The following is a 15,292-nucleotide window of genomic DNA, read 5'->3' as shown; positions in this document are numbered from 1 at the left end:
GGAACCAGAGGCCCACATTTCATGTTTTTCCTCAATAGCTTTTACGAATGTCAACCTGTTACTGGGGAAATTGCTTTAATTTAATCTGTGGCCATATCCTCACCTTGCACAAGCTTTATTTTGCTGGGAAAATCCCAACTGTATGGTTAAATAAGGCGCCAGAGGTCCAAATTTCAGGTTTTTTCTCAATAGCTTTTTCAAATGTCAACCTATTTCTGGGGAAATTGCTTTAATTTAATCTGGGGACATGTCCTCACCTTACAGAGCTTTCTTTTTGGGGAAAAATTCCAACATTAGGGTTAAATAAGGAACCAGAGGACCAAATTTCATGTTTTTCCTCAATAGCTTTTTCAAATGTCAACCTGTTTCTGGGGAAATTGCTTTAATTTAATCTGTGGCCATATCCTCACCTTGCACAAGCTTTATTTTGGTGGGAAAATCCCAACTGTATGGGTAAATAAGGAGCCAGAGGCCCAAATTTCATTTTTTTTCTCAATAGCTTTTTCTAATGTCAACCTATTTCTGGGGAAATTGCTTTAATTTATTCTGGGGACATGTCCTCACCTTGCACGAGCTTTCTTTTTGGGGAAAAACCCCAACATCAGGGATAAATAAGGTGCCAGAGGTCCAAATTTCAGGTTTTTCCTCAATAGCTTTTTCAAATGGCAACCTATTTCTGGGGAAATTGCTTCATTATAATCTGGGGCCATATCCTCACCTTGCATGAGCTTTCTTTTTGGGGAAAAAAAATCCAACATCAGGGTTAAATAAGGAACCAGAGGCCCAAATTTCATGTTTTTCCTCAATAGCTTTTTCAAATGTCAACCTGTTTCAGGGGAAATTGCTTTAATTTAATCTGTGGCCATATCCTCACCTTGCACAAGCTTTATTTTGGTGGGAAAAACCCAGCTGTATGGGTAAATAAGGTGCCAGAGGTCAAAATTTCAGGTTTTTCCTCAATAGCTTTGTCAAATGTCAACGTATTTCTGGGGAAATTGCTTCATTTTAATCTGTGGACATATCCTCACCTTGCACGAGCTTTCTTTTTGGGGAAAAATTCCAACATCAGGGTTAAATAAGGAGCCAGAGGCCCAAATTTCAAGTTTTTCCTCAATAGCTTTTTCAAATGTCAACCTATTTCTGGGGAAATTGCTTCATTTTAATCTGTGGCTTTGTTTTTTGGGGGAAAATCCCAACATCGGGGTTAAATAAGGTGCCAGAGGTCCAAATTTCAGGTTTTTCCTCAGTTTTTTTCAAATGTCAACGTATTTCTGGGGAAATTGCTTCATTTTAATCTGTGGCCATATCCTCACCTTGCACGAGCTTTCTTTTTGGGGAAAAATCCAAACATCAGGGATAAATAAGGCGCCAGAGGTCCAAATTTCAGGTTTTTCCTCAATAGCTTTTTCAAATGTCAACCTACTTCTGGGGAAATTGCTTCATTTTAATCTGTGGCCATATCCTCAACTTGCACAAGCTTTGTTTTTGGGGAAAAATCCCAACATCAGGGTTAAATAAGGCGCCAGAGGTCCAAATTTCAGGTTTTTCCTCAACAGCTTTTTCAAATGTCAACCTATTTCTGAAGAAATTGCTTCATTTTAATCTCTGGCCATATCCTCACCTTGCACGAGTTTTCTTTTTGGGGAAAAATCCCAACATCAGGGATAAATACGGCGCCAGAGGTCCAAATTTCAGGTTTTTCCTCAATAGCTTTTTCAAATGTCAACCTATTTCTGGGGAAATTGCTTCATTTTAATCTCTGGCCATATCCTCACCTTGCACGAGCTTTCTTTTTGGGGAAAAATCCCAACATCAGGGTTAAATAAGGAGCCAGATGCCCAAATTTCAGGTTTTTTCTCAATAACCTTTTCAAATGTCAACCTATTTCTGGGGAAATTGCTTTAATTTAATCTGTGGACATATCCTCACCTTGCACGAGCTTTCTTTTTGGGGAAAAATCCCAACATCAGGGTTAAATAAGGTGCCAGATGTCCAAATTTCAGGTTTTTCCTCAATAGCTTTTTCAAATGTCAACGTATTTCTGGGGAAATTGCTTCATTTTAATCTCTCGCCATATCCTCACCTTGCACGAGCTTTCTTTTTGGGGAAAAATTCCAACATCAGGGTTAAATAAGGAGCCAGAGGCCCAAATTTCAGGTTTTCTCAATAACTTTTTCAAATGTCAACCTATTTCTGGGGAAATTGCTTCATTTTAATCTGTGGCCATATCCTCACCTTGCACGAGCTTTCTTTTTGGGGAAAAATCCCAACATCAGGGTTAAATAAGGCGCCAGATGTCCAAATTTCAGGTTTTTCCTCAATAACCTTTTCAAATGTCAACCTATTTCAGGGGAAATTGCTTCATTTTAATCTGTGGCCATATCCTCACCTTGCACGAGCTTTCTTTTTGGGGAAAAATCCAAACATCAGGCATAAATAAGGCGCCAGAGGTCCAAATTTCAGGTTTTTCCTCAATAGCTTTTTCAGATGTCAACATTTTCTGGGGAAATTGCTTCATTTTAATCTGTGGCCATATCCTCACTTTGCACAAGTTTTGTTTTTGGGGAAAAATCCCAACATCAGGGATAAATACGGCGCCAGAGGCCCAAATTTCAGGTTTTTTCTCAATAGCTTTTTCAAATGTCAACCTATTTCTGGGGAAATTGCTTCATTTTAATCTGTGACCATATCCTCACCTTGCACAAGCTTTGTTTTTGGGGAAAAATCCCAACATCAGGGTTAAATAAGGCGCCAGAGGTCCAAATTTCAGGTTTTTCCTCAATAGCGTTTTCAAATGTCAACCTATATCTTGGGAAATTGCTTCATTTTAATCTGGGCCATATCCTCACCTTGCACAAGCTTTCTTTTTGGGGAAAAATCTCAACTTCATGGGTAAATACGGAGTCAGATGCCCAAATTTCAGGTTTTTCCTCAATAGCTTTGTCAAATGTCAACCTATTTCTGGAGAAATTGCTTTAATCTGTGGCCATATCCTCACCTTGCACGAGCTTTCTTTTTGCGGAACAATCCCAACATCAGGGATAAATAAGGCGCCAGAGGTCCAAATTTCAGGTTTTTCCTCAATAGCTTTTTCAAATGTCAACCTATTTCTGGGGAAATTGCTTGAATTTAATCTGTGGCCATATCCTCACCTTGCACAAGCTTTATTTTGGTGGGAAAATCCCAACTGTATGGGTAAATAAGGAGCCAGAGGCCCAAATTTCAGGTTTCTTCTCAATAGCTTTTTCTAATGTCAACCTATTTCTGGGGAAATTGCTTTAATTTAATCTGGGAACATATCCTCACCTTGCACGAACTTTATTTTGGTGGGAAAATCCCAACATCAAGGTTAAATAAGGAGCCAGAGGCCCAAATTTCAGGTTTTTTCTCAATAGCTTTTTCAAATGTCAACCTATTTCTGGGGAAATTGCTTCATTATAATCTGGGGCCATATCCTCACCTTGCACGAGCTTTCTTTTTGGGGAAAAAATCCCAACATCAGGGATTAATAAGGCGCCAGAGGTCCAAATTTCAGTTTTTTTCTCAATAGCTTTTTCAAATGTCAACCTATTTCTGGGGTAATTGCTTTAATTTAATCTGGGGACATGTCCTCACCTTACAGAGCTTTCTTTTTGGGGAAACATTCCAACATCAGGGTTAAATAAGGAACCAGAGGCCCAAATTTCAGGTTTTTCCTCAATAGCTTTTTCAAATGTCAACCTGTTTCTGGGGAAATTGCTTTAATTTAATCTGTGGCCATATCCTCACCTTGCACAAGCTTTATTTTGGTGTGAAAAACCCAGCTGTATGGGTAAATAAGGTGCCAGAGGTCAAAATTTCAGGTTTTTCCTCAATAGCTTTGTCAAATGTCAACCTATTTCTGGGGAAATTGCTTTAATTTAATCTGGGGACATATCCTCACCTTGCAAGAGCTTTCTTTTTGGGGAAAAATCCCAACATCAGGGTTAAATAAGGTGCCAGAGGTCCAAATTTCAGGTTTTTTCCTCAATAGCTTTGTCAAATGTCAACCTATTTCTGGGGAAATTGCTTTAATTTAATCTGGGGACATATCCTCACCTTGCAAGAGCTTTCTTTTTGGGGAAAAATCCCAACATCAGGGTTAAATAAGGTGCCAGAGGTCCAAATTTCAGGTTTTTTCTCAATAGCTTTTTCAAATGGCAACCTATTTCTGGGGAAATTGCTTCATTATAATCTGGGGCCATATCCTCACCTTGCACAAGCTTTGTTTTTGGTGAAAAATCCCAACATCAGGGATAAATATGGCGCCAGAGGCCCAAATTTCAGTTTTTTTCTCAATAGCTTTTTCAAATGTCAACCTATTTCTGGGGAAATTGCTTTAATTTAATCTGTGGACATATCCTCACCTTGCACGAGCTTTCTTTTTGGGGAAAAATCCCAACATCAGGGTTAAATAAGGTGCCAGAGGTCCAAATTTCAGGTTTTCCCTCAATAGCTTTTTCAAATGTCAACGTATTTCTGGGGAAATTGCTTCATTTTAATCTGTGGCCATATCCTCACCTTGCACGAGCTTTCTTTTTGGGGAAAAAATCCCAACATCAGGGATTAATAAGGCGCCAGAGGTCCAAATTTCAGTTTTTTCCTCAATAGCTTTGTCAAATGTCAACCTATTTCTGGGGAAATTGCTTTAATTTAATCTGGGGACATATCCTCACCTTGCAAGAGCTTTCTTTTTGGTGAAAAATCCCAACATCAGGGTTAAATAAGGTGCCAGAGGTCCAAATTTCAGGTTTTTTCTCAATAGCTTTTTCAAATGGCAACCTATTTCTGGGGAAATTGCTTCATTATAATCTGGGGCCATATCCTCACCTTGCATGAGCTTTCTTTTTGGGGAAAAATTCCAACATCAGGGATAAATAAGGCGCCAGAGGTCCAAATTTCAGGTTTTTCCTCAATAGCTTTTTCAAATGTCAACCTATTTCTGGGGAAATTGCTTTATTTTAATCTGTGGCCATATCCTCACCTTGCACAAGCTTTGTTTTTGGTGAAAAATCCCAACATCAGGGATAAATATGGCGCCAGAGGCCCAAATGTCAGGTTTTCCCTCAATAGCTTTTTCAAATGTCAACGTATTTCTGGGGAAATTGCTTCATTTTAATCTGTGGCCATATCCTCACCTTGCACGAGCTTTCTTTTTGGGGGAAAAATTCCAACATCAGGGTTAAATAAAGAGCCAGAGGCCCAAATTTCAGGTTTTTCCTCAATAGCTTTTTCAAATGTCAACCTATTTCTGGGGACATTGCTTCATTTTAATCTGTGGCCATATCCTCAGCTTGCACAAGCTTTGTTTTTGGGGAAAAATCCCAACATCAGGGATAAATACGGCGCCAGAGGCCCAAATTTCAGGTTTTTTCTCAATAGCTTTTTCAAATGTCAACCTCTTTCTGAGGAAATTGCTTCATTTTAATCTGTGGCCATATCCTCACCTTGCATAAGCTTTGTTTTTGGGGAAAAATCCCAACATCAAGGATAAATAAGGAGCCAGAGGCCCAAATTTCAAGTTTTTCCTCAATAGCTTTTTCAAATGTCAACCTATTTCTGGGGAAATTGCTTTAATGTAATCTGTGGACATATCCTCACCTTGCACGAGCTTTCTTTTTGAGGAAAAATTCCAATATCAGGGTTAAATAAGGAGCCAGAGGCCCAAATTTCAAGTTTTTCCTCAATAGCTTTTTCAAATGTCAACCTATTTCTGAGGAAATTGCTTCATTTTAATCTGTGGCCATATCCTCACCTTGCACAAGCTTTGTTTTTGGGGAAAAATCCCAACATCAGGGATAAATACGGCGCCAGAGGCCCAAATTTCAGGTTTTTTCTCAATAGCTTTTTCAAATGTCAACCTATTTCTGGGGAAATTGCTTCTTTTTAATCTGTGGCCATATACTCACCTTGCACGAGCTTTCTTTTTGAGGAAAAATTCCAACATCAGGGTTAAATAAGGAGCCAGAGGCCCACATTTCAAGTTTTTCCTCCAATAGCTTTTTCAAATGTCAACCTATTTCTGGGGAAATTGCTTCATTTTAATCTGTGGCCATATCCTCACCTTGCACAAGCTTTGTTTTTGGGGAAAAATCCCAACATCAGGGATAAATACGGCGCCAGAGGCCCAAATTTCAGGTTTTTTCTCAATAGCTTTTTCAAATGTCAACCTATTTCTGGGGAAACTGCTTCATTTTAAACTGTGGCCATATCCTCACCTTGCACAAGCTTTGTTTTTGGGGAAAAATCCCAACATCAGGGATAAATACGGCGCCATAGGACCAAATTTCAGGTTTTTTCTCAATAGCTTTTTCAAATGTCAACCTATTTCTGGGGAAATTGCTTTACTTTAATCTGTGGACATATCCTCACCTTGCACAAGCTTTCTTTTTGGGGAAAAATCCAAACATCAGGGATAAATAAGGCGCCAGATGTCCAAATTTCAGGTTTTTCCTCAATAACCTTTTCAAATGTCAACCTGTTTCTGGGGAAATTGCTTCTTTTTAATCTGTGGACATATCCTCACCTTGCACGAGCTTTCTTTTTGGGGAAAAATCCCAACATCAGGGTTAAATAAGGTGCCAGAGGTCCAAATTTCAGGTTTTCCCTCAATAGCTTTTTCAAATGTCAACATATTTCTGGGGAAATTGCTTCATTTTAATCTGTGGCCATATCCTCACCTTGCACGAGCTTTCTTTTTGGGGAAAAATTCCAACATCAGGGTTAAATAAGGAGCCAGAGGCCCAAATTTCAGGTTTTTCCTCAATAGCTTTTTCAAATGTCAACCTATTTCTGGGGACATTGCTTCATTTTAATCTGTGGCCATATCCTCAGCTTGCACAAGCTATGTTTTTGGGGAAAAATCCCAACATCAGGGATGAATACGGCGCCAGAGGCCCAAATTTCAGGTTTTTTCTCAATAGCTTTTTCAAATGTCAACCTATTTCTGGGGAAATTGCTTCATTTTAATCTGTGGCCATATCGTCACCTTGCACAAGGTTTGCTTTTGGGGAAAAATCCCAACATCAGGGATAAATACGGCGCCAGAGGCCCAAATTTCAGGTTTTTTCTCAATAGCTTTTTCAAATGTCAACCTATTTCTGGGGAAATTGCTTTAATTTAATCTGAGGACATATCCTCACCTTGCACGAGCTTTCTTTTTGGGGAAAAATTCCAACATCAGGGTTAAATAAGGAGCCAGAGGCCCACATTTCAAGTTTTTCCTCCAATAGCTTTTTCAAATGTCAACCTATTTCTGGGGAAATTGCTTTAATGTAATCTGTGGCCATATCCTCACCTTGCACGAACTTTCTTTTTGAGGAAAAATTCCAATATCAGGGTTAAATAAGGAGCCAGAGGCCCAAATTTCAAGTTTTTCCTCCAATAGCTTTTTCAAATGTCAACCTATTTCTGGGGAAATTGCTTTAATGTAATCTGTGGCCATATCCTCACCTTGCACGAGCTTTCTTTTTGAGGAAAAATTCCAATATCAGGGTTAAATAAGGAGCCAGAGGCCCAAATTTCAAGTTTTTCCTCAATAGCTTTTTCAAATGTCAACCTATTTCTGAGGAAATTGCTTCATTTTAATCTGTGGCCATATCTTCACCTTGCACAAGCTTTGTTTTTGGGGAAAAATCCCAACATCAGGGATAAATACGGCGCCAGAGGCCCAAATTTCAGGTTTTTTCTCAATAGCTTTTTCAAATGTCAACCTATTTCTGGGGAAATTGCTTTAATTTAATCTGTGGACATATCCTCACCTTGCACGAGCTTTCTTTTTGGGAAAAAATCCCAACATCAGGGTTAAATAAGGCGCCAGAGGTCCAAATTTCAGGTTTTTCCTCAATAACCTTTTCAAATGTCAACCTATTTCTGGGGAAAATGCTTCTTTTTAATCTGTGGCCATATCCTCACCTTGCACAAGCTTTGTTTTTGGGGAAAAATCCCAACATCAGGGTTAAATAAGGTGCCAGAGGTCCAAATTTCAGGTTTTTCCTCAATAGCTTTTTCAAATGTCAACGTATTTCTGGGGAAATTGCTTCATTTTAATCTGTGGCCATATCCTCACCTTGCACGAGCTTTCTTTTTGGGGAAAAATCCCAACATCAGGGTTAAATAAGGTGCCAGAGGTCCAAATTTCAGGTTTTCCCTCAATAGCTTTTTCAAATGTCAACGTATTTCTGGGGAAATTGCTTCATTTTAATCTGTGGCCATATCCTCACCTTGCACGAGCTTTCTTTTTGGGGAAAAATTCCAACATCAGGGTTAAATAAGGAGCCAGAGGCCCAAATTTCAAGTTTTTCCTCCAATAGGTTTTTCAAATGTCAACCTATTTCTGGGGAAATTGCTTTAATGTAATCTGTGGACATATCCTCACCTTGCACAAGCTTTCTTTTTGAGGAAAAATTCCAATATCAGGGTTAAATAAGGAGCCAGAGGCCCAAATTTCAAGTTTTTCCTCAATAGCTTTTTCAAATGTCAACCTATTTCTGGGGAAATTGCTTCTTTTTAATCTGTGGCCATATCCTCACCTTGCACAAGCTTTGTTTTTGGGGAAAAAGCCCAACATCAGGGTTAAATAAGGTGCCAGAGGTCCAAATTTCAGGTTTTTCCTCAATAGCTTTTTCAAATGTCAACCTATTTCTGGGGAAATTGCTTTATTTTAATCTGTGGCCATATCCTCACCTTGCACAAGCTTTGTTTTTGGTGAAAAATCCCAACATCAGGGATAAATATGGCGCCAGAGGCCCAAATTTCAGTTTTTTTTCTCAATAGCTTTTTCAAATGTCAACCTATTTCTGGGGAAATTGCTTTAATTTAATCTGTGGACATATCCTCACCTTGCACGAGCTTTCTTTTTGGGGAAAAATCCCAACATCAGGGTTAAATAAGGTGCCAGAGGTCCAAATTTCAGGTTTTCCCTCAATAGCTTTTTCAAATGTCAACGTATTTCTGGGGAAATTGCTTCATTTTAATCTGTGGCCATATCCTCACCTTGCACGAGCTTTCTTTTTGGGGAAAAATTCCAACATCAGGGTTAAATAAAGAGCCAGAGGCCCAAATTTCAGGTTTTTCCTCAATAGCTTTTTCAAATGTCAACCTATTTCTGGGGAAATTGCTTCATTTTAATCTGTGGCCATATCCTCAGCTTGCACAAGCTATGTTTTTGGGGACAAATCCCAACATCAGGGATAAATACGTCGCCAGAGGCCCAAATTTCAGGTTTTTTCTCAATAGCTTTTTCAAATGTCAACCTATTTCTGGGGAAATTGCTTCATTTTAATCTGTGGCCATATCCTCACCTTGCACAAGCTTTGTTTTTGGGGAAAAATCCCAACATCAGGGATAAATACGGCGCCAGAGGCCCAAATTTCAGGTTTTTTCTCAATAGCTTTTTCAAATGTCAACCTATTTCTGGGGAAATTGCTTCATTTTAATCTGTGGCCATATCCTCACCTTGCACAAGCTTTGTTTTTGGGGAAGAATCCCAACATCAGGGATAAATACGGCACCAGAGGCCGAAATTTCAGGTTTTTTTCTCAATAGCTTTTTCAAATGTCAACCTATTTCTGGGGAAATTGCTTCATTTTAATCTGTGGCCATATCCTCACCTTGCACGAGCTTTCTTTTTGGGGAAAAATTCCAACATCAGGGTTAAATAAAGAGCCAGAGGCCCAAATTTCAGGTTTTTCCTCAATAGCTTTTTCAAATGTCAACCTATTTCTGGGGAAATTGCTTCATTTTAATCTGTGGCCATATCCTCAGCTTGCACAAGCTATGTTTTTGGGGACAAATCCCAACATCAGGGATAAATACGTCGCCAGAGGCCCAAATTTCAGGTTTTTTCTCAATAGCTTTTTCAAATGTCAACCTATTTCTGGGGAAATTGCTTCATTTTAATCTGTGGCCATATCCTCACCTTGCACAAGCTTTGTTTTTGGGGAAGAATCCCAACATCAGGGATAAATACGGCACCAGAGGCCGAAATTTCAGGTTTTTTTCTCAATAGCTTTTTCAAATGTCAACCTATTTCTGAGGAAATTGCTTCATTTTAATCTGTCGCCATATCCTCACCTTGCACAAGCTTTGTTTTTGGGGAAAAATCCCAACATCAGGGATAAATACGGCGCCAGAGGCCCAAATTTCAGGTTTTTTCTCAATAGCTTTTTCAAATGTCAACCTATTTCTGGGGAAATTGCTTCATTTTAATCCGTGGCCATATCCTCACCTTGCACAAGCTTTGTTTTTGGGGAAGAATCCCAACATCAGGGATAAATACGGCGCCAGAGACCCAAATTTCAGGTTTTTTCTCAATAGCTTTTTCAAATGTCAACCTATTTCTGAGGAAATTGCTTCATTTTAATCTGGGGCCATATCCTCACCTTGCACGAGTTTTCTTTTTGGGGAAAAATCCCAACATCAGGGATAAATACGGCACCAGAGGTCCAAATGTCAGGTTTTTCCTCAATAGCTTTTTCAAATGTCAACCTATTTCTGGGGAAATTGCTTTATTTTAATCTGTGGCCATATCCTCACCTTGCACAAGCTTTGTTTTTGGTGAAAAATCCCAACATCAGGGATAAATATGGCGCCAGAGGCCCAAATTTCAGTTTTTTTCTCAATAGCTTTTTCAAATGTCAACCTATTTCTGGGGAAATTGCTTTAATTTAATCTGTGGACATATCCTCACCTTGCACGAGCTTTCTTTTTGGGGAAAAATCCCAACATCAGGGTTAAATAAGGTGCCAGAGGTCCAAATTTCAGGTTTTCCCTCAATAGCTTTTTCAAATGTCAACGTATTTCTGGGGAAATTGCTTCATTTTAATCTGTGGCCATATCCTCACCTTGCACGAGCTTTCTTTTTGGGGAAAAATCCCAACATCAGGGTTAAATAAGGTGCCAGAGGTCCAAATTTCAGGTTTTCCCTCAATAGCTTTTTCAAATGTCAACCTATTTCTGGGGAAATTGCTTTAATTTAATCTGTGGACATATCCTCACCTTGCACGAGCTTTCTTTTTGGGGAAAAATTCCAACATCAGGGTTAAATAAAGAGCCAGAGGCCCAAATTTCAGGTTTTTCCTCAATAGCTTTTTCAAATGTCAACCTATTTCTGGGGAAATTGCTTCATTTTAATCTGTGGCCATATCCTCAGCTTGCACAAGCTATGTTTTTGGGGACAAATCCCAACATCAGGGATAAATACGTCGCCAGAGGCCCAAATTTCAGGTTTTTTCTCAATAGCTTTTTCAAATGTCAACCTATTTCTGGGGAAATTGCTTCATTTTAATCTGTGGCCATATCCTCACCTTGCACAAGCTTTGTTTTTGGGGAAGAATCCCAACATCAGGGATAAATACGGCACCAGAGGCCGAAATTTCAGGTTTTTTTCTCAATAGCTTTTTCAAATGTCAACCTATTTCTGAGGAAATTGCTTCATTTTAATCTGTCGCCATATCCTCACCTTGCACAAGCTTTGTTTTTGGGGAAAAATCCCAACATCAGGGATAAATACGGCGCCAGAGGCCCAAATTTCAGGTTTTCCCTCAATAGCTTTTTCAAATGTCAACCTATTTCTGAGGAAATTGCTTCATTTTAATCTGTGGCCATATCCTCACCTTGCACAAGCTTTGTTTTTGGGGAAAACCCCAACATCAGGGATAAATACGGCGCCAGAGGCCCAAATTTCAGGTTTTTTCTCAATAGCTTTTTCAAATGTCAACCTATTTCTGGGGAAATTGCTTCATTTTAATCCGTGGCCATATCCTCACCTTGCACAAGCTTTGTTTTTGGGGAAGAATCCCAACATCAGGGATAAATACGGCGCCAGAGACCCAAATTTCAGGTTTTTTCTCAATAGCTTTTTCAAATGTCAACCTATTTCTGAGGAAATTGCTTCATTTTAATCTGGGGCCATATCCTCACCTTGCACGAGTTTTCTTTTTGGGGAAAAATCCCAACATCAGGGATAAAGACGGCACCAGAGGTCCAAATGTCAGGTTTTTCCTCAATAGCTTTTTCAAATGTCAACCTATTTCTGGGGAAATTGCTTCATTTTAATCTGGGGCCATATCCTCACCTTGCACGAGCTTTCTTTTTGGGGAAAAATCCCAACATCAGGGCTAAATAAGGCACTAGAGGCCCAAATTTCAGGTTTTTTTTCCTCAATAGCTTTGTGTCAACCTATTTCTGGGAAAATTGCTTTAATGTAATCTGTGGCCATATACTCACATTGCACGAGCTTTCTTTTTGGGGAAAAATCCCAACATCAGGGATAAATAAGGCGCCAGAGGTCCAAATTTCAGGTTTTTCCTCAATAGCTTTTTCAAATGTCAACCTATTTCAGGGGAAATTGCTTAATTTTAATCTGTGGCCATATCCTCACCTTGCACGAGCTTTCTTTTTGGGGAAAAATCCCAACTGTATGTGTAAATAAGGAGCCAGATGCCCAAATTTCAGGTTTTTCCTCAATAGCTTCTTCATGTCAACCTAATTCTGGGGAAATTGCTTGAATTTAATCTGGGGACATAACATCACCTTGCACGAGCTTTCTTTTTGTGGAAACCAAAAAACAAAGCATGACAATTTTCACTGAATTGTATCTTCCTACTTTGTTTTATTGTACTTTAAATAATTACACGTCATTCTGCTTCTCAAATTTGTGACCTGTTTGCAGAGAAAATTTTTACAGGGACAAGGAGAGAGAAGAGCTTTTCTTGTTATTTTGTCATTGGAACAAATCTTGACACCTTACAGACTGCAGTGGACAAGTTAAGGCTGGACATGACCACTTCCCTTGTCAGAGAATCTGGTGTGCTTCCTGTTTTGCTCAGCATTGTCAATCATACATGTTATCTAAGAAATATTAAACCATTTAATGAGTACTCTGCAATGCAAACTGTATTAATCTGAACATACTACAACAGTGTGTGTTGAATATATCGATATTAACAGAAGATCTGAGCAGTCTGTTTTTTTTATTGTGGGATGGAGGATCACGATGAAGCACAATGAGTAAGTTCTTCACATTAGGTATATGCAAAATGAGGTTCACAACCTCATCGAAAAACATCTTTGATCCCTGGTCAAATATTTTTTTGATATATATTTTTCATCCAAAGCCTCCCACAGTGAGCTGTCCTCTACAGCAGTGATTTTCAACCTTTTTTGAGCCGCGGCACCCTTTTTATATTTACAAAATCCTGCGGCACACCACCAACCAAAATAATATTATAATTCTATTACCTCTGGTTTTGCGCAAAACCCAATTATCGCAATAGAAAATCGATACAGAAAACACCGCATTTCGAAAATCCTCAAGCATTTTGCGCTCTTATCTCAAGTAGGGCTGTCACGATTAGGAATTTCTGGAGACGATTAATTGTCAGACAAATAATTGCGATTGATGAATATATTGTCTATTTTTTTTCTTTTTTCCCCTTCTTTATATTCTACTATTGTAGTATAATTACACAACTCTGGAAGAACGTTTGGCTTCTGTGAGTGGAGAAACTGGGAACGTGCACCATTTTTATTTTTATCTTCATTTTACATACAGTCCAAACTTTTTCTGATTTGTGGTTGTTTCTGTTGCATTTCTGAAATTGTTTCTCCTCATCAGTCACGTTTTGTGCTTAAACACTGCATTAAGCTCAAGATTGAACAAATAAATACCTTTGGAAAATAACAGCTGTTAAAGTTCAGAGTTCTCACCTGCTTTTTGTGATCTCTGCGTCTGAACATTGTTTTTTTTTTGTGGTTCAGTTCATTCATATATTCTCATTTTTTAAATGTTTTTAAAGATATTTGACCGTTTATTTCATCTCATGATCTCATAAATTCAGCATACGACGCGCACATGGTGTGAACAGGACGGTAACGGCAGAATCACACCTTTAGAGAAAGTTCAGAGAGAAGTAAAGGCAGCTTCACGTTTCCGTTTTGTTAACGTTCACTCGGGTTAAAATCCTCTCTCTGCTCCGCGCTCGCTGCGTACTGAATGTGTCGCGCCTGCATTCAGGAATCTCCCCCACCTACCCCCCCTCCCTCGCAGTCTGCAGCCTGTTAACTCCGCGCGCACGCGCACACACAGGCACAGACACACACACCGACAGCTCCACATTTTAGACGGCTTTTGAAGAAGACGGCACTGTTTTAATCGGCCGTCAGCCTCCTTGTTATTGTCCCGCCTTAAGACGAGAGCGAGGCTGCAGCATGTTTGACATCAGATTCTGAGTCGTTTTATGCTTTGTGGATAAAATAAATAATTCACGGTAATCGCGAATATGAAAAATAATCGTGAATATGAAAAATACCCATGGCACCCCTGACGATCGATCACGGCACCCCGGATGAGAATCGCTGCTCTACAGGACTCTCAGTTACAATTAGAGGTGCTGGATAATTGAGACTGCTGCTGAAAAGGTTATCATCTTATAAAAACAAAACAGACTCTAATGTGTAGACAATTGTCTAATTAATAAAACTCAGCTTTGTTTTTCCTAAAAAAGAAGTAAATATATTGTCCTGGGGCAGCACGGTGGTTTATTGGTTAGCACTGTTGCCTCACAGCGAGAAGGTCATGGGTTCACTTCCCGCCTGTGGCCTTTCTGTGTGGAGTTCATGTTCTCCCCGTGTTTCCTCCGGGTACTCCTGTTTCCTCCCACATCTAAAGACATGCGGGTTAGGTCGATTGTGATCTTTAAATTGTCCGTATGTGTGCGAGTGGGTGTGACTGTGTTTGTTTGTGTGTTTGTGGCCCTGTGACAGACTGGCCTCCTGTCCTGAGTGTACCCCGCCTCGTGCTCTATGACTGCTGGGATAGGCTCCAGCCCCCCTCGACCCTTAATTAAATTAATTTAAAAAAAAATGGTGATGAAAGCACCCAGCAGGAAGCCACGTGTTCCATCCAGTATGCTGTGTGGTGGCACCACTATCACCTGTCGAATCGCCCTAGCTCAGGACCAGACCACTGACATAAAACATTGTGTCGAATGTGTGTCACACAGTTACCGTACATCACTGTAGTTTCAGCATTGTGACACCAGAAAGTCCTCTGAGGCAAGATGTGTTGTGTGGGCCGCTGAAGAGGAGGTACTGCTGGCCCACCACCACCAGAGGGCGCCCTGTCTGGAGTGCGGGCTCCAGGCACCAGAGGGCGCTGCCGCCTCACAGGAGCAGCCAGGGTGACAGCTGTCACCCATCACCTGAGACGAGACAGCTGATATCAATCAACAGGGAGGTATATCAGCAGGACGGCATCTCCACCTCATTGCCG

The sequence above is a fragment of the Thalassophryne amazonica genome, chromosome 2, assembly GCF_902500255.1.
Source record: "Thalassophryne amazonica chromosome 2, fThaAma1.1, whole genome shotgun sequence".
NCBI lineage: Eukaryota > Metazoa > Chordata > Actinopteri > Batrachoidiformes > Batrachoididae > Thalassophryne > Thalassophryne amazonica.
Note: the sequence above shows the minus strand (reverse complement) of the source record.